This window comes from Theropithecus gelada, chromosome 4, assembly GCF_003255815.1.
Source record: "Theropithecus gelada isolate Dixy chromosome 4, Tgel_1.0, whole genome shotgun sequence".
NCBI classification, from domain to species: Eukaryota; Metazoa; Chordata; class Mammalia; order Primates; family Cercopithecidae; genus Theropithecus; species Theropithecus gelada.
Genome location: NC_037671.1, coordinates 158,534,402 through 158,553,742, shown reverse-complemented (window position 1 = coordinate 158,553,742; position 19,341 = coordinate 158,534,402). Strand labels below are relative to the sequence as shown.

The 19,341-nt window shown below is 36.6% G+C and overlaps 1 long non-coding RNA gene across 1 annotated transcript in view; it reads right to left on the bottom strand.

The window, feature by feature from the left end:
- Positions 1 to 9,344: 9,344 nt before the first annotated feature.
- Positions 9,345 to 19,341, bottom strand: part of LOC112623608 — a 33,429-nt gene continuing 23,432 nt past the window's right edge. The window contains exons 3-4 of the long non-coding RNA XR_003119174.1: positions 9,427 to 12,139; positions 9,345 to 9,394 (exon numbers count right to left, since the gene is read on the bottom strand). This is a non-coding gene — a long non-coding RNA (uncharacterized LOC112623608). The remainder of the gene's footprint in view (positions 9,395 to 9,426; positions 12,140 to 19,341) is intronic.

Sequence of the window (19,341 nt, the reverse complement as noted above, 5' to 3'; positions counted from 1 at the left end):
AATTCAGAATATGGATATGAACAAAGATCGTCAAGATTCAGGAGGATGGCAAAACCCAATCCAAGGAAAATAAGAATCATGATAAAGTAACATAGGAGCTGAAGGACAATATAGCCAGTATAAAAAAGAAACCAGTGGTTCTGACAGAGCTGAATAACACAATATAAGAATTTCACAATGTAATCACAAGTATTAACAGCAGGATAAACCAATTCAAGGAAAGAATCTCAGAACTTGAAGACTGGTTCTCTGAAATAAGACAGTCAGACAAAAATAAAGAAAAAAAATTAAAAGGAATGAACAAAACCTCTGAAAAGTATGGGATTAGGTAAAGAGGGCAAATCTATGAATCAGTGAATCTATGAATCACTGAAAGGGAGGGGGAGAAAGCAAACAACTTGGAAAATATATTTCAGGATATAATCCATGAAAACTTCCCCAACCTTGTTAGAGAGGCCAACAGTCAAATTCAGGAAATATGGAGAACTCCGTCAATATCCTACACAAGAAGATTATCCCCAAGACACATAATTGTCAGATTTTCTGAGGTTGAAATGAAAGAAAGAATGTTAAATGCAGCTAGAGAGACACAGCATGTCACCTACAAAGGGATCCCCATAAGGCTCCCTGTCACCTACAAAGGGATCCCCATAAGACTAACAGTAGACCTCTCAGCTGAAACCCTAAAAGCCAGAATAAATTAGGAGCCAATATTCGACATTCTTAAAGAAAAAAATCTTCAACCAAGAATTTCATATTCAGCCAAACTAAGCTGCCTAAGTGAAGGAGAACTAAGATCCTTTGGAGATAAGCAAATGTTGAAGGAGTTCATTACCACCAGACCTGCCTTACAAGAGTGCCTGAAAGAGGTGCTAAATATAAAAAGGAAAGACTGCTACCAGCTAATACAAAAACACACTTAGACACACAGACCAGTGTCACTGTAAAGCAACCATACAAACAAGTCAACATAATAGTCAGCTAACAGCACAATGACAAGATCAAATCCACACATATCAATACTAACCTTGAATGTAAACAGGCATAAATGAGCCACTTAAAAGGAACAGAATGGCAAGCTGGACAAAAAAGCAAGACCCAATGGTATGCTGTCTGCAAGAGACACATCTCACACATAATGACACTTACAGGATTAAAATGAAGGGATGGAGAAAAATCTACCAAGCAAATGGAAAATGCAGGGGCTTCCATTGCAATATCAGAAAAAACAAATTTCAAATCAACAAAGATAAAAAAGAACAAGGAAGGGTATTACATATGGTAAAGGGTTCAATTTATCATGAAGACATAACTATCCTAAATATATATGCACCCAACTCAGGATAATGAGTTCTTCTTGATGGATTGAGCACCCAGATGTATAAAGCAAGTCTTAAGAGACATACAAAGAGACATAGACTACCACACAGTAATAGTGGGTGACTTCCACACTCCACTGACAGTATTAGACAGATAAGGCAGAATATTAACAAAGATGTTCAGGACCTAACCTTAGGGTTGAGCCAAATGAATGTGATAGATGTTTACAGACGTCTCCACCCCAAAACAACAGAATATACATTTTTTTCATCACTACATGGCACATACTCTAAAATCGACCACATAATTGGAAATTAAAAAGTCCTCAACAAACGTAAAAGAGGCAAAATTACACCAGACACACCCTTGGACCACAGCGAAATGAAAATAGAAGCCAACACAATGAATATTGCTCAAAACCATACCATTACATGAAAATTAAACAACATGCTCCTCAATAACTTTTAGGTAAATAATAAAATTAAGGCAGAAATCAAGAAGTTCTTTGAAAATAATGAGAACAAAGATACAACATACCAGAATCTCTGGGACACAGTTATGGCAGCGTTAAGAGGGAAATTCACAGCACTAAATGCCCACATGAAAAAGTTAGAAAGATCTTAAATTAATAATCCAATTTCACAACTGAAAGAATTAGAGAAGCAAGAAAAAATCAACCCCAAAGCTAGCAGAGGATGAGAAACAACAAAAATCAGAGCTGAACTGAAGGAAATTGAGACAGGAAAAACCATTCAAAAGATAAATGAATCCAGGAGTTGGGTTTTTGAAAAGAATAATAAATAAATAGGCCACTAGCTAGGCTAAAAAAGGAGAACAGAGAGAAGATTTAAATAAATACAATTAGAAATGATGAAGGCAATGCTACTACCGACCCCACAGAAATAAAAGCAACCATCAGAAACTACTAAGAACAGCTCTAACCACACCAGCAAGAAAGCCTAGAAGAGATGGATAAATTCCTGGTTGCATACACCCTCCTAAGACTGAGCCAGGAAGAAATTGATTCCTTGAACAGACCAATAATGAGCTCCGAAATTGAATCAGTAATAAATAACCTACCAACAGAAAAAAGCTCAGGACCTGATGGATTCACAGCTGAATTGTACCAGATGTACAATGAAGCACTGGTACCATTCCTATAGAAACTATTCCAAAAAACTGAGAAGAAGGGACTTCTCCCCAGCTCATTCTATGAGGCTAGCATCATCTTGATACCAAAACCAGGTAGAGACATGACAATAAAAGAAAACTCTGGGCAAATATCCTTGATGAACATTGATGCAAAAATCCTCAACAAAATAATTGCAAACCAAATCCAAGAGGACATCAAGAAGCTAATCCACCATGATCAAGTAGGCTTCATCCCATGATGCAAGATTGGCTGAACATATAAAAATCAATAAATGTAATTCATCACATAAACAGAACTAAAGACAAAAACCACATGGTTATCTCAATAGACGCAGAAAAGGCGTCTGATAAAATTCAACATCTCTTCATGTTAAAAGCTCTCAATAAACTATATATTGAAGGATCATATCTCAAAATAATAAGAGCCATCTATTACAAACTCACAGCCAACATTATACTGAATGGGCAAAAGCTGGAAGCATTCCCTTTAAAAACTAGCACAAGACAAAGATCCCTTCTCTCATCACATCTATTCAAGATAGTATTGGAAGTCCTAGCCAGAGTAATCAGGCAAGAGAAAGAAAGGGCATCCAAATAGGAAGAGAGGAAGTCAGACTCTCTTTGTTTACAGATGACATGATTCTATATCTAGAAAACCCCATAGTCTTGGTCCAAGAGCTCCTTCAACTAATAAACAACTTCAGTAAAGTTTTAGGATACAAAGTCAATGTACAAAAATCACTAGCATTCCTATACACCAACCACAACCAAACTGAGAGCCAAATCAGAAAGGCATTCCCATTCACAATTGCCACACACACACACACACAAATAGCTAGGAATACAGTTCATCAGGGAGGTGAAAGGTCTCTACAATGAGAATTACAAAACACTGCTCAAAGCAATCAGAGAAGACACAAACAAATGGAAAAATATCTCATGCTCATGCATAGAATAATCAATATCATTAAAATGGCTGTACTGCTCAAAGCAAGTTACAGATTTAATGCTATTCCAATCAAACACCAATGACATTCTTCATAGAACTAGAAACAATTGTTTTAAAAAGTATATGAAACCAAAAAGATTCCAAATAGCCAACGCAATTCTAAGCAAAAAGAACAAAGCTGGAGGAATTGTGTTATCCAACTTCAAACTATACTACAAGGCTACAGTGACCAAAACAGCACGGTACTGGCACAAAAACAGTCACATAGACCAGTGGAATAGAATATAGAGCCTAGAAATAAAGCCGTACGTCTATGACCATCTGATCTTTGAGAAAGCTCACAAAAAGAAGCAATGAGGAAAAGAGTTCCTATTCAATAAATGGTGCTGGGATAACTGGCTAGCCATATGCAGAAGATTGAAGCTGGACACCATCCTTATACCATATACAAAAATTAACTCAAAATGGATTAAAGACTTAAATTTAAAACCCAAAACTATAACGACCCTAGAAGACAAACTAGGCAATATCATTCTGGACATAGGAATGGGCAAGGATTTTATGACAAAGACGCCAAAAGCAATTGCAACAAAAGCAAAAATTGACAAATGGGATCTAATTAAACTTAAAATTTTCTGTACAGCAAAAGAAACTATCAACAGAATAAACAGGCAGCCTAAAGAATGGGAGAAAATATTTGTAAACTACGCATCTGACGAAGATCTAATATCTAGCTCCTATAAGGAACTTAAACAAATTTGCAAGAGAAAAACAGCCCCATCAAAAAGCAGGCAAAAGACATGAACAGACACTTCTCAAAAGATGACATACGGGCTGGGCATGGTTGCTCATGCCTGTAATCCCAGCACTTTGGGAGGCCGAGGCAGGCAGATCACGAGGTCACGAGATCGAGACCATCCTGATCAACATGGTAAAACCCCATCTCTACTAAAAATACAAAAATTAGCCAGGTATATAGTGGCTTGTGCCTGTAGTCCCAACTACTCAGGAGGCTGAGACAGGAGAATCACTTGAACCTGGGAGGTGGAGGTTGCAGTGAACCGGGATTGTGCCACTGCACTCCAGCCTGGTGACAGAGTGAATGGAACTTTAAATTCTTTTAATTCATTTCATTCTTATTACCACTCTCTGAGGCAGGTGCTATTGTTATTTCTATTTTGTTTGTGAGAAAATGGAGGTACAAAGTGTTTATGCAACTTACTTAAGGTCTCATAAACGTGAGTCTATGCTCTTAATCAGTATAATATACTTCTTCCTGTACAATCTAAATCTCACCAAGGAGCATTTTCATAACTTGGGAGAAAACCTTCTGCCATAAAACCATAGTTGATCTTGGGTAAGAAGATTCAGTATTTTGAAGACACCAATTATCCTTATCTAATTAATCAATTCAGTGCAATCTCAATCATAATATATGTACATTTTTTAAAGCTAGGTACACTTGTTCTTATATTGCCAGAAACATTAAAGAAAAGAATAAGTAATAAAGTAATGAGGGAGGAATTTTTTTTATGTATATAGATACACTAATATATATTAGTATAATTAATATATATACTAATATATATACTAATTTAAATAATTATGTGTTGACACCTGAGTAAACAGACACATTATTCAACCAATGTGAAGAGCCTAGAAACTCAAATATAAATAAAAATTTAATTTATGGGATAGCTGATATTTTAGATCAATGGAAAAATATATTCCATAAATTGTGTTAGGACAAATAAACTGTATCCTTACCTCACTGTTTGAACCCAAATAATTTCTAAGTGAACTGAAGATTTAAAAGTAAAAAATGAAGGCTATAAAAGTACTAGAAGAAAAATGAGAAAAGTTTTTAAAAATGTAATTTTATCGTGTGTGTATGTATACAGGGGAGGGGAAGATTTAAAAGTAAAAAATTAAGACTATAAAAGTACTAGAAGAAAGTGAGAAAAGTTTTTAAAAATGTAATTTTATCGTTTGTGTGTGTATGCAGGGGAGGGAGCTTTCTTAGCAAATATAAAACCTAAAAACCACGAAAGAAGATTGATAAATGTGTTTACATATATGTGTAAAAATAAAAAGACACATTTCAAGTAGAAAAACATTTGGAAATATATGATAGAAAGACAGCTCATTTCCTTAATCTATCAAGAAATTTTCAAACCAATAAGAAAAAAGCCAACAACTTAAATTGCAACATGGATAAAGGAAAAATGCTTCTATCGTATAATCATTTTGTATTTTAAAATTATATACACGTAAAACTTTTGAACAAAAAAGTAGAACATCATTATCCTGTGATAAACCACCTCTATATATATCTTCTCAGATCTTTTTTATGATTTTATTTTTCACAAAAAATGAATTATGTTTTATGATAATCCATGTTGTCATCTAACATCATAAACATCTTTGAATGTCATAAAATTTTCTTCTATGACATAATTGATGACAAAACAATTTTTCATGTTGTATATATTTATTCCTAGTTTTTTATTACTGTGAATATTCTCTAAGTAAAATCTTTGTGTCTACCCTTATTTTTTTATCAAATAAACTCCCTGAAACAGAATTGCTAAATTTAAAGGGTATATGCATTTTAAAGTCTTTCACTAATGCCTTTGGACATTCCTATGTTGTTCTAATTTACACATTCTCAAACAGTATTTGGGAGTGGCTCTTTCGTTGAATTCTTGTCAATATTGGGTGTTACATATTAGGAAATTTTGACTAATTAGACCACTCGAAAGATAATACTATTATTATTTTAATATTACATAAATGATTACAATTGAGATTGAATTTTAATATATATGCATATTGGGTTTTTTTTCTTTTGTGAGTTTAGGCATCTATTTAGAAGAAATTAATGCTGTGCCTACTTGGCTAAAATAAGTATCTGGACTGATCATTTTGCTTTCCATAATCATTAAGTGGGTAGTCTTGCAATCAGTTTAACAACAGTGCCACAAATAGTATCTTGACTAATCTCTTAAATAGCTGCTTTTGTCGGGAACCTAGATGTGCAGATTCCCCAAGCAGTCATACAAGAAGGAAAGCCTGATGAATTTTCACAAAATTTAGATGGTTCTCCAGTGTTCATGCAGACAGTAGAGTTTTTACAATTGCTTCCTCTACTTTTTTTCTTATAATTACTTTACATAATAAACCCGATAATTAGAACTCTCCCTTCAACCGGATTGGTTTCATTTCCAACAGTCAAGGGAAGACACAAACAGCTCGGTGTTACATTGTCAATTAAACCAAGGTGGAGGAGGGGGAGGGTGGGCACAGTGATAAATGAGCAGTCATTTCCATGTTTTCTTTCCAGCCGAAATCAGAGCCAGATTACACTTTATCTCACCCTGACTTTTAGCAAGATAGATAGCCACGCAAAATTTTCAGGTTCAAATAGTCTCCATCAAAAGGGCTAAAACCCTCATCTTCTGGCCACATTGAACTTTCATCTTTACTCAAGGGATCTGATTCCTTTTACTGAATAAGAAAGTTATTTTATTCAATTTATTCTCCCGGTCTTAGGTCTTTAACCAAAATAAAGGCAAACAATTAAACAAATTAACCTCACTGCTTCATGCGCAGCTTTTTAGATATTGCCCTATCTAAAAAGTGCTGTTTTTTTTTTTTTTTTTTTTTTTTTTGAGACGGAGTCTCACGCTGTCGCCCAGGTTGGAGTGCAGTGGCGCGATCTCGGCTCACTGCAAGCTCCGCCTCCTGGATTCAGGCCATTCTCCTGCCTCAGCCTCCTGAGTAGCTGGGACTACAGGCGCCCGCCACCGCGCCCCGCTAGTTTTTTGTATTTTTAGTAGAGACGGGGTTTCACTGTGGTCTCGATCTCCTGACCTTGTGATCCGCCCGCCTCGGCCTCCCAAAGTGCTGGGATTACAGGCGTGAGCCACCGCGCCCGGCTAAAAAGTGCTGTTTAAGATCCTGAAAGCAAAGTGATTAGGTTTACTTGTTATCAACAGGGGAGTTCTTGTTCAGAACTACGTATTTTAGGTATCTAAGGCTGCATATTCTGCTAAAACAGCGTTGGCCTTAAAGCTGAGGCAGCAATAAATTACATTAAAAGTAATAGACTTCCGGAAAAATAATTCATTTTGATTGCATTGCAGTTAGAAATGTACCTATTTATGTTTGTGCGTAGATATTTAATACAAATATCTTTGTTTTCAAAGGATTTTAATGTATCACCTAATATACTAACAACAGAAATAAAGTTCAGAAATACAGAACGAATGAATTTGGCGGTGGTTTGTTCTTTTCACATTAGGAGCAAGGCTTACAGGGTTTTGGAGCGGATCTACTGCAGAGTCGCTGACACCAAGGGTTATCTGCTGTTAGGAACCAGTATATTTTAGTTACCTTTAATATTAAGTGGAATTAAATTTCACGTTGAAATCACTTGTCAGCGCAAAAAAAAAAAAAAAAAAAAAGAAAAAGAAAAAGAAAAAAAAGAAAAAAGAAAAGATTTCTAAACGACCTCTCAGATCTATGACCCGGATGCTGCCAGATCAAATGCCTTTTATCCAGGTGAACCCTTCGCGGGTACTGGGTCACCTGCAGGGTAACTGGGCAGGAGCTCAGATTTGGTGACCGTCCCAGAAGCTGGGGAGAACGTGCCCACGGACAGTTAGCGGAAATCTCCCTTGGAGGCCTGGAGGCAGCAGTCCGAACCCTTCAAGCCCCTCAAGCCGGAGGGGGCACCCTGGCTGGCTGGGGCCGGCAGCGCTGCAGCCGCGCGTCCGCAGGTGAAGATGCGCTCCCGCGGGGCATGCACGCCCCCTGGGGTCAGCAGCAGGTGGGAGGATCCTACCTTCCGCCCCAGCACCGCCTGAGGTCAGAGGGACTGTCCTCTCTTGCACTGCCCAATTTGTCAAGGTCCCGTATCGAATAAATAGCTGTCTCCCCAGACCTTTATAGTGACTAATCCAAATAAATCGCAGTCACTTTTACTGTGCGTTTCAGCGGGCAGCCTGGCTTTAATGGCTCTGCCTCCTAGACCTCCGGGGAAGACTCGCCGCGGCCTCTCCGCGATCCTCAGCTCCCCTGTCTGGCCTCAGAGCCTCAGCCTCCCCTCCGGGTTTCGTAGGGTCACTGGGAGCGGTCGCAGCCCATCACCTGCACGCTGGCACTATGTGCTGACTGGAGTTGCCCTCTGGGGTCCCCAAGGTTAAAAGCGAGGGTAAAGCCTCCCACCTTCCATGTGCGCCTGTCTAATATGGGCTCTCCTCTGAGATCTTGTTTACTCCCTACCTTTCCACCCTCTTCCCCCTGCTCCTCTAAACCTCCGAAATTCGAATTATCTTTCACATTCCACTTAAACCCCTTCGGCCAATCAATCCGGATGTTACCGATTTCCTCTGGGATCTTTAAAGCTTTGATCCGCAGGTTTACAGCTCCATCTTACGCACTCCCATCTTTCCCCTCTGGGATCCCTCTAGCTGCCTGCTCAAAATACCTGCTGGCGCCAGAGGAAATTCACATGTAACAGATACCCAGCGGGTGTGAAACCAGCACTCTGCTTCCAGGGTCGTTTTCCTCCTCACCTTCCCCATCAAATTGTCGATTAGTGAGTGCTAACACTAGGCATTATTGTGAATCATGAGTGCGGGGCTGGAAGATATGGAACCGCTTTAATAGAGCCGATGATTGCTAACTTACATGTGGCATCGAGCACTCCTCCCTCCCCTACTCGGGGCAACCCTGGGTGCCCGACGTCTGTAAAATTAATATGAGCCCCAGGATTGGTCCGCAGGTAGCTTTTGTAAAGGGGTCCAACTTTCAAGCAAACTTCAAGATATCTAAAGTAAAAGATAATTATCTTTTAATTAGAAGCAGTTTTGCTTCTAAAACTGTTACCGAAGTAGAAAAAAAATCAGAAGAAAGCAGCAAATCTCACTCATTTTATTTTGGTGAAAATAAACTGCTAGGAAGACGTTACTTCTAGTAGATGAGCTACTACTAGATGTTACTAGGTAACATCAATTTTACAATGAATTTGTTCCAGATGTCTTTTACATTTCATATATAAAGTGAATTATCCATGAAAATAACCACATTATATGAATGCAGATGGCCAGGATGTTGAAACAAATGAAATTGGCTTCAGAGAGAAACAGTAAATAAAAGGGAGACACACTTTCCCTCCCTAAACATTTGCAAGAGTGTCAAGTAGGTTTTATTTGAACCAATAACCTTATTATAATATTTTTTTTCAAAAAAGCAAAAACTGGTGGTCCATTAATAACTTTTTTTATTGTTGTATTTTTCTCATTCAATTTGTTATTTAATATCTGATCTTTTTCAAATTTTACACTTTACAAATCATTTGGCATACATGTGATTATCATCAAAACTGTTGAACTTTATAAAATACTGAAAAAAAGTATGTGTTGTGTTTAGATTCCTAACATTTGAATTTCTTGGGGAGATAGTAGATAATCCCCAGTGATTTTATTTGAACATCTCACCTGACAATTGTCTTTCAGAGGAGGTGTGGCTCTGGAGTTGTTTCTGCCTAGCTCTGTCTTTGTGCTGCTGAGCAGAGTTCTAGGCTCTCAGTAGAAGCTCACAGAATTCCTTTTGATTGATGGCGAGGGGTGATGGCCTATGCAAAGGTCTCTACTTCCAACTTCCCTGTCTGCTATGGCAGCTTCAGATTAGCTCGGTGAGTGTGGGGTGGAATTTTCAGTCAAGATGCATAATGCCTCATGGTTTACTTTCTACTGTAGCATCACTCTTACGGAACACTGTTGAGCAGTTGCCTCATTATCGATTTTGGAGATCTTGGCCTATTTGTTATTTAGAGATGGATTTTAAACAGTGATAAAGATAAGGTACAGATCTACACTGAGAATTAGTAAGATCTTCCTTTGGAAAAAGATCTACCACATTTCAGAGGTTTGGAACTGTTAGTGGAGCCAAGAATGACATATAATTTTTGTTACTTGAGGTCTTTCTCGTTTATCCAGTTTTCCAGTTCGCTTTTCTGCCAAACAAAAATGGCAGAAAACATCAGCATATGAAAATATTAACTAGAAGACAATATCGTCTAGGTTCTGGGAAAGCTAGAATGATTTTAAGGAGAATACCAGGGAGAGCATAAGAAATATTTTACAAATTACATTTAGATGTCAGTGTTACAATTGTTGTTTCTTGAACCTTTTAGAGAACATGAGGGATTAGGATTATCAAATTAGATTTCTAAGTTGTCCATCATAGATTTTGTTTGTTTGTTTGTTTGTTTGAGACAGGGTCTCGCTCTGTCACCCAGACTAAAGTGCAGTGGTACAATCACAGCTCACTGCAGCCTCAACCTCCTGGCCTCAAGGATTCTCCCACCTTAGCCTTCCCAGGTGCACGCTACCATGCTTGGCTAATTTTTGTATTTTTAGAAAAGATAGGGTTTCACCATGTTGCCTAGGCTAGTCTTGAAGTCCTGGGCTCAAGCAATCCACCTGCCTCGACCTCCCAAAGTGCTGGGATTACAGGCATGAGCCACCAAGCCTGCATATGGAATTTATTTGATGGTTAAATTGTGCAAGGTCAGTTAAACTGATTGGATTTTCTCACTCCAGAGTTTGATAGGTGGTAGAGCATAACACTGTTGCTTGAGATATTAACTTATCCTAAAAATAAGTCATTTTTGATAACACCTAAGGTAAAATTATTAGCTTCAGGTTAATAAAGCATGAAAACAAAGTTTCATTTTGTTAAAGTTGAGGTAAGTTATTATAGCATTAGAACAGACAAAAAACAACAACAAATGAATGGGGCATAAAATATTAAGATCAAAACAATAATTTAATGCCAATTGTGATAATTATATCACTTTTGATTATCTTCTTTTGAAAGTAAAATTTACAAAAGTCTATTGTACTTTTAACTGTCTCAGTATTTTTTTTTTAAAGGGAGAGATTAAGAAAAGCCTTAAAAACAGTTTAGAAATACAGGAATTACATTATCAAAAAAGTACAGCCAACAGTAGTTTTCTAGTGAATTTGAATTGTGAAGGAAATTAAGTAGGTAACGGTGCCTCCAAATAACAAATCTAATCTCAGATAATTATTCAAACCTCTTCTCCACATTTTCACCAGAAACCTCTTGCTCATTGGCAGTCACTCCTATTCTCCTCTCCCAACCCCAGCCCTATGCAATGACTAATCTATTTTGTCTTTATAGATTTGCCTATTTTAGAATTTCATATAAATTGAATAATACAATTTGTGGTCCTTGATGGCTGGCTTCTTTCACTTAGCATATGTTTTTGAAGTTCATCCATGTTGTAGCATGTATCAGTAATTTATCCTTTTTAATGGCTGAATAATATTCCATTGAATAGATGCACCACATTTTGTCTATTCATGCCTCAGTTGGTGGGCATTTTGGTTGTTTCCATTTTTTGACTATTATCAATAATGGTGTTGTGAACATTCATGTCCAAGTTTTCGTGTTCTCTGCCTTGATTGTGTAGATAGCGCCAAGCATGACTTGGTCTGTATGTCCATGTGATATTATGGAAATTTGCTCCCCACCTTGAAGAAGTAGAATTCTAACCCAAGTTTTTCCTGTTCATTTACCAGGTTGAGAGTTGTTTTCTCTGATACATGCATGTGGTTTATCTCTAAGAAGTACCATAGGAATGAAGAGTTGTCTATTTATTTGAACCAGTTGGAAACAAGGGATCTAGAAAACAGAAAAATATTTGTTTTGTTTGCATCTAGGCAAATTAATATAATTAACCAAATTAAGTTAGTTTCAAGTGTTAGGAACTAACTATATTTGCTTATGGACTTTCCATCTGGTACAATTTGGATGATTATTTTTTTATTCTGCTAATCCCCAATTCTTTTCTCTTTTTTTTTTTTTTGAGACGGAGTCTCGCTCAGTTGCGCCCAGACTGGAGTGCAGTGGCGTGATCTTGGCTCACTGCAAGCTCCGCCTCCCGGGTTCATCTCCTGCCTTAGCCTCCTGAGTAGCTGGGACCACAGGCGCCCGCCACCAAGCTCGGCAAATTTTTTGTATTTTTAGTAGAGACAGGGTTTCACCGTGTTAGCCAGGATGGTCTCGATCTCCTGACCTCGTGATCCGCCCGCCTCGGCCTCCCAAAGTGCTGGTATTACAGGCGTGATAGACTGTGCTCGGCCTACTAATACCCATTTCTTGAATGCTTGCTATTGTACTTCCTATGCAGAAGGCCCCCGATTTACAATGGTTTAACTTAACAATTTTTCAGTTTTACAATGGTGTGAAAGCAATATACATTCGGTAGAAACCACACTTTGAATTTCAAATTTTGATCTTTTCCTGGCCTAGGGATATGTACGATACCCTCTTCTGATGCTGGGCAGTGCAGCTCCCAGGTAGCCACACCATCCCAACAGTAAACAACAGATACTACACAGTGCACTGTAGTCAATAAATTACATGAGATATTCAACACTGTATTATAAAATAGGCTTTGCATTAGATAATTTTGCCCAACTGTAGGCTAATGTCAGTGTTCTGAGCACACTTAAGGTAGACTAGGCTAAACTATACTGTTTGGTATATTAGGTGTATTAAGTGCATTTTCAACTTATGATGGTTTCAGCTTACAATGGGTTCATCAGGAGGTAACTCCCATCGTAAGTCAAGGAGTATCTATATTCCCATAGAATATGCATCTTACACTTTATGTAATATTCTATTCCATTTGGTAAGCATAGCTTCTTTAACCTTTTTTTGGTTTGATCCTATCTAGGAATATTTGATTTCTATGGCAGCAGGCTTATTTTTGTGTGTGTGTGTGTGTGTGTGTGTGTGTGTGTGTGTGTAGGAGGTTTAACAGAATACTTCTGGTATTCTGCCTTGCAATGGTGATGAATCTGGCTCCACCACGTATTTTAAAACAATGTTTCCAAAGTAGAACTCCAGGGTCATAACATGGTATGATATTGGATTGTATGAATGGCTGTTAGCACTTATACATGTTCTCTGTATAAAGGGGTTATACATTCATTCAAGATATTTATTGATTTCCAACTTTAGCTATTAAAATCTCTCTGCTTTAGGATATTATAAAAGTGTTATTTATTATACAGATTCACCTAGCACCTCTTAGACTATCTGAGACCTTTTTGGAACTCAAAAGTTACATGGAACATGATCTGTAGCACACAGCAGTTTACTGTCTTTGAAATAATGAATGTAACTCCAACTGAATTAAGGTTTACATTGCACAGAGTGAATTATAGAGCTAGTGGTTATTACTATATAGTTAATACACATTAATAATTGCAGATAATTCAGAAAACTTACTTTGGTAGTATCAGCAACGCTTTTGCAAAAGTCTCAATGTATATGATGTTTTTTGTTTGTTTAGTTTTGTTTTTTGATTATTTTTGAGACGAATCTCACTCTGTCAGCTAGTCTGGAGTGCAGTGACGTGATCTCAGCTCACTGCAACTTCTGCCTCTTTGGTTCAAGTGATTCTCCTGCTTCAGCCTCCAGAGAGCTGGGACTACAGGCGTGTGCCACCAACTATTTTTTGTATTTTTTGTATTTTTAGTAGAGATGGGGTTTTGCCATGTTGGCCAGGCTGGTCTTGAACCCCTAACCTCAGGTGATCCGCCTGCCTCGACCTCCCAAAGTGCTGGGATTACAGGCGTGAGCCACTGTGCTTGGCCAAAAATCTCAACATATATAATATTTCAAACGAAATAAAGTAGATCTCTTTCAATTAGCAAGAAAGAATCTTAGATTCTAGTTATTCAGGCAACTATGGCATCAGGGTTAAAATAATAACCCCTGAAAAAGATGTCTTTGACTCTTTTATAATCTCAGCAGTCCACACCCAGTATTATATCTTGTTTGAAAGAGAATATGGGCTTTCCTGGACTGTGTAAGCTGTACAGTTAATGCAATGAGATTCAACAGGATTTTAGAGCTTTCCAATTCCCTTTCTCTCATGTGTGATCTTGATTAAATGCATCTGTATTCTAAACCTTGATGTAAGCTAATCCCTCACCTTGAAGTCACTTTTTAAAAACCTGTATAGGCAAGAAGCGTGTTTTGGAATTGGGTACAGCTAGCTGTCTAAGAACAGAATTTTAAATATGGTAGCATGGTTCTTGTGGTATGGAGTTCAGGTGAGGATACTTCACTCAGTTGACATCTTATTGGCTAAAGCTTTTTACTGTTTTGTCCTGACTAGCACTTCAAAAGATACTCTACACAGCAAACATTCTCTTGAGTGTTGGAAAGCTTGGTTCCAAGTGTGCCTCTACATGGAACCAAGGATATTTGGGTGTTGAATACTGTAGGAAGGTGCTTTGGTGCAATGAAGAATGTCAGAACTGTTTGACAAGGTACTTGGGCACACCAGACATAAGCTTCTTCATTGCACAACTATTCTCTAGTAATTTTCTTTGCAAGAAAAGAGACCTGACTTCCTTTCATGGATATAAATAAACGTAATATTTCTTATAGCTGTGTATATTTATCTTCTTAATGACACAGAAATTTATAACATAAATATGTTACTTACATATCACAGGACAAGTAGCAATTTATAACATAAATATGTTATTTACATATCACAGGACAAGTAGCATCTTGACGAACTGTCCTCAGAATAGAATACAGTAATTAATGTTTGTGTGTGTGTGTGTGTGTGTGTGTGTGTGTGAAAACAAACACTTTTTTTTTTTTGAGACGGAGTCTCACTCTGTTGCCCAGGCTGGAGTGCAGTGGCCCGATCACTGCAAGCTCTGCCTCCCGGGTGCACCCCATCTTCCTGCCTCAGCCTCTTGAGTAGCTGGGACTACAGGTGCCTGCCACCATGCCTGGCTAATTTTTTATATTTTCAGTAGAGATGGGGGTTCCACTGTGTTAGCCAGGATGGTCTTGATCTCCTGACCTTGTGATCCGCCCGCCTCGGCCTCCCGAAGTGCTGGGATTACAGGCGTGAGCCACCGTGCCCGGCCGAACAAACACTTCTTTAATAATGACTTTTGAAAAAATGATGAAAAGTTATAAATGAACCATCAGTGTTCAAATGAGGTTTCTGTGATTTTTATAAAGGCATAGCATCTTACAAATACTACAAATTAGTTGGTGGATATTTAATATGATAGAAACTATTCCATCTGAATTTTCTAGGAAGGTCAAAGTTAATTTGGTATTGTAACTCTTTTAAGCCAAATTAATTGGGTTATGTTTTCTTTTTTTTTTCTTTCAACTTTTATTTTAGGTTCAGGGGATACATGCGCAGATTTATTACATGGGCAAATTTCATGTCGCTGGGATTTGTTGCATAAATGATTTTGTCACCCAGATAGTGAGCACAGTACCCAAAAGGTAGTTTTTTGAACTTCTCCCTCCTCCCCAACTCCACCTTCAAGTAGGCCCCAGTGTTTATTGTTTCCCTCTTTGCACTCAATGTTTACCCCCCATTTATAAGTGAGAACATGTGGTATTTGGTTATTTGTTCCTGCATTAATTCACTTAGGATAATGGCCTCCCGCTGTGTCCGTGTTGCTGCAAAGGTCATTTCATTCCTTGTTATGGCTGCACAGTATTCTATGGTATATATGTGCCACCTTTTCTTTAGCTAGTCCACCATTGATGGACATCTAGATTGATTCCATGTCTTTGCTATTATGAATAACGTTGTGATGAACATACATGTGCATATGTCTTTTTAAACTATAGATATTTTGACATTAGTAGCATGCAAATCACTTTCTAAAACCATTATATAGACTGTCTAATGGTGTCCAGTTAAACTTAAAAGACACAAAGATAAATGAATAAATAAGAGAATGAATGATGGAATAAATATACTATAAAATCCAGGTATCTGTTTCCTTTGTAGGAGGGAAGAACAAATTTATCATGGACTTTTGAATCTAATTTGGAAATTTGCCTTTTATCTTCTCTCTTGTCTCCTTGCACTATAAGAATACAAGTTACTATTATTACTACCTGGACAGTTAAACAGTTTGGGCTATTTTACTACACAGGCTTTCAAGGCTTATATTCTAGGGAAGAGGGAATGAATATTTGGAAGATAAGCATGTATCTCTTTGGGAATTTAACATGTTTTAGTTTAATTCTTTTGTAGATTCTGTGTTAACGGGTGGGGGCTGGATCTTGATGAAAATACAGAGGACAAAGCAACTGTGGTAAACACTGATGTTCCCACTTTAGGAACTCGAGCTCTATTATTGTCTAACACCATGAGTGCCCAGTAAATGTCCAATGATTGCTTGAATAATTACTATGTGTTCAGATATACAACTCTGTGCTTTTGTGTGTGTGCACATGTGTGTGAAAAAAGGAGATTTAAAAGACCTTGAACTTGCCACTCTGTAGTAACTAACAAAATTAGGTACATAGTGCTCAAAATAAAATTTCATATTTAGGATTGTTAGAAGAATAAACAGAGAAAATTATTAAATTTTAAATTTTGTAATAGGAGACAGAATAAACTCAGTTTTCACTATTGTACAGTATTTTTTTTAGCAGCAATCTTTACAAAAACAACTGAAAATCAATTACATAATTTTTCCTTTAGGGAAAGAACTCTTTGGTTTCTATTACTCCTGTGTTTTTAATATCTGTGTGTATTTAAAAGATGGGTTAGGAGATCAATAGACAAGTCCTTGGAACATTAAAAACTATTATCCTAATTTCCTTCTTTTAAAAATATGCATATTTAATCTATTTTGGAACAATCTGAAAATTCAGGAAGCATAAAGTAACAGATAATTATAACCATGACTCAATTCTGATTAAATCTCATAATATGACTATCTTTCTTTTTTTAATGGTTGCCTATTCAATGTGCTAAGTAATTAACACCTTCTATATATTACACATGCAACAGAAAGATTACAGGATCTTATTGTGCAAAATTGGTGTAAATGAATGTCTCTTAAAGCTTCTGTCATTTTGCATGGATAAACAGAAATAATAACAAGTATAACAAATAGACCAACATTTGCTTCTTTTATTTTGAAATTAAGGGAAATATGTCCAGCCGGTGGTAAGAGCTACACATTGTTTTATTTCAGAGGAAATGGACCTTTGAAGAATTATCTGTGTTCCTTTTGGTTGTAAAACTTTCAAAATATGTACTAAAACAAGAAATAATAAATTATTGTTGTATACAACTCTTTTTTTCCCAGGAAAGAACAGTGGAAAACTGAGAAATTATTTATTCAGTCTAATTGAATCACTCTCATGAAATAAAAAATACCACCCTAAGAAACTGTGACTTCTTTTATTTCAGATAACCCAAACCTGTCAGGGTAAGCCCAATCTACACCATCACTTAAAGCTGACAGGAAAAAAGATATATACTATAACTTTTAGATCAAAATAAATACCACTATGCATGTTTTTATAAATTATTCAAGTCAGAATTAAAAAATTATGTAGCATTCAATATTAACTGAACAATTCAGAATAGCAGGTTTTTGTAATTAATATTTGCACAAACTTCTAATAATTATTAAAAAGGCCTTTATTTGTTTTTTCTTGCCACTGACCTATAGGATATAGTAAAAGAAGACAGATCAGTCTCTCTCCTGATAAGAAGAGTCACTAAGAGGAACATCTGCAACAACTAGGTTGTGAGGAATTTCTTTTTTAAATGTACATAAAAATATGTTAATGTACACTGCCTTGGGTAGATGAGATGTGTTATTTCTTTAATAAGTTTGAAAACATTTACAGAAAAACAGTTAACATAAGTACTTGTTTATTTCTTATAAAGGAATTAGTAAAAATGGAAGTTCCAGAAAATGCTAATTTCTTAGAATAAGATCTGCTTAAATTTTTCCAGTGCATAAAAAAACACTGAAAACATTTTTTAAAACATTAAATTTAACATACTGTGTTTTAGAAACTATATGAAAGCAACCTGGATTTAGAGGGTTTAGACCAAGCCTTTGAAGTATCTTAAATCTCCTTGAGACCTAAAAGACTTGTTTATAACTAACAGTTGCTTTGTAAAAACAACATTATGAGATGTTTGAAAATTTTCTTGTTAAATTTTTATAAGAATATTTCGGTTGGGGAAGGAAGCATCTGCATTGCAAGACGATTTTTATTATTGATTTATTTAATCTCAGGAATGGAGAACAGGATGCCTTGCAGGGAAGTTTATCTGTGGCTTGTAAACATGAAGCGACTGAAAATATGGCAAGTTCTATCATCTTTGGATGGGCCTAATAATTTCTCATTATGAGTGTAAGACTAGTGATATGGCATCTTTAGTAGATTTTTGTGTGTCTTTTTTCTGTAAGACTACTGGAATTTAATCCTGGTTCACCCAAGTTTGAGAGTATGCTGTGAGACTATTGAACAGATCAAAGCCACAAACAAGTAATTTTCTCCCAAGTTTTGCTTTTAAAGTGATCAGAACTTATTTAAAACAGATTGACATAAGAAACTTATTTGGAAATAAAGTCTGCATTAGTATTTGGAACTATTGATAGGGAGAGAATTTTTTTCTAAGAAAAACATTTCACTGTCTTGCTGTATAATAGAAGAGCATTTTTCACATTTGCTCTGTGCCTCACTCACTCTTGGCTATGTACTTTTGTAACATTGTCAGACTTTGCAAGAGAAGGTCAAGAAATAGAGGGAGATTCAACAAAGATACCACATTCGAAAATGCCAAGTTCTTATTTCTCTACTATGAATTAGTCTTCTAGTCATTTATTTCACTAATTAAGTCCTCCAGGAAAATGTGAACTTAAATTTGTACCACTGTTGAATCCTAAAGTAATAAAACAGTTAGGTTTCAATTAAGAGATTTAGTAGAGAGTTCAATATACTTTGCATTTTACTTATATTATTAATATATACTTTAGTATATATTAATACTAATATAAATA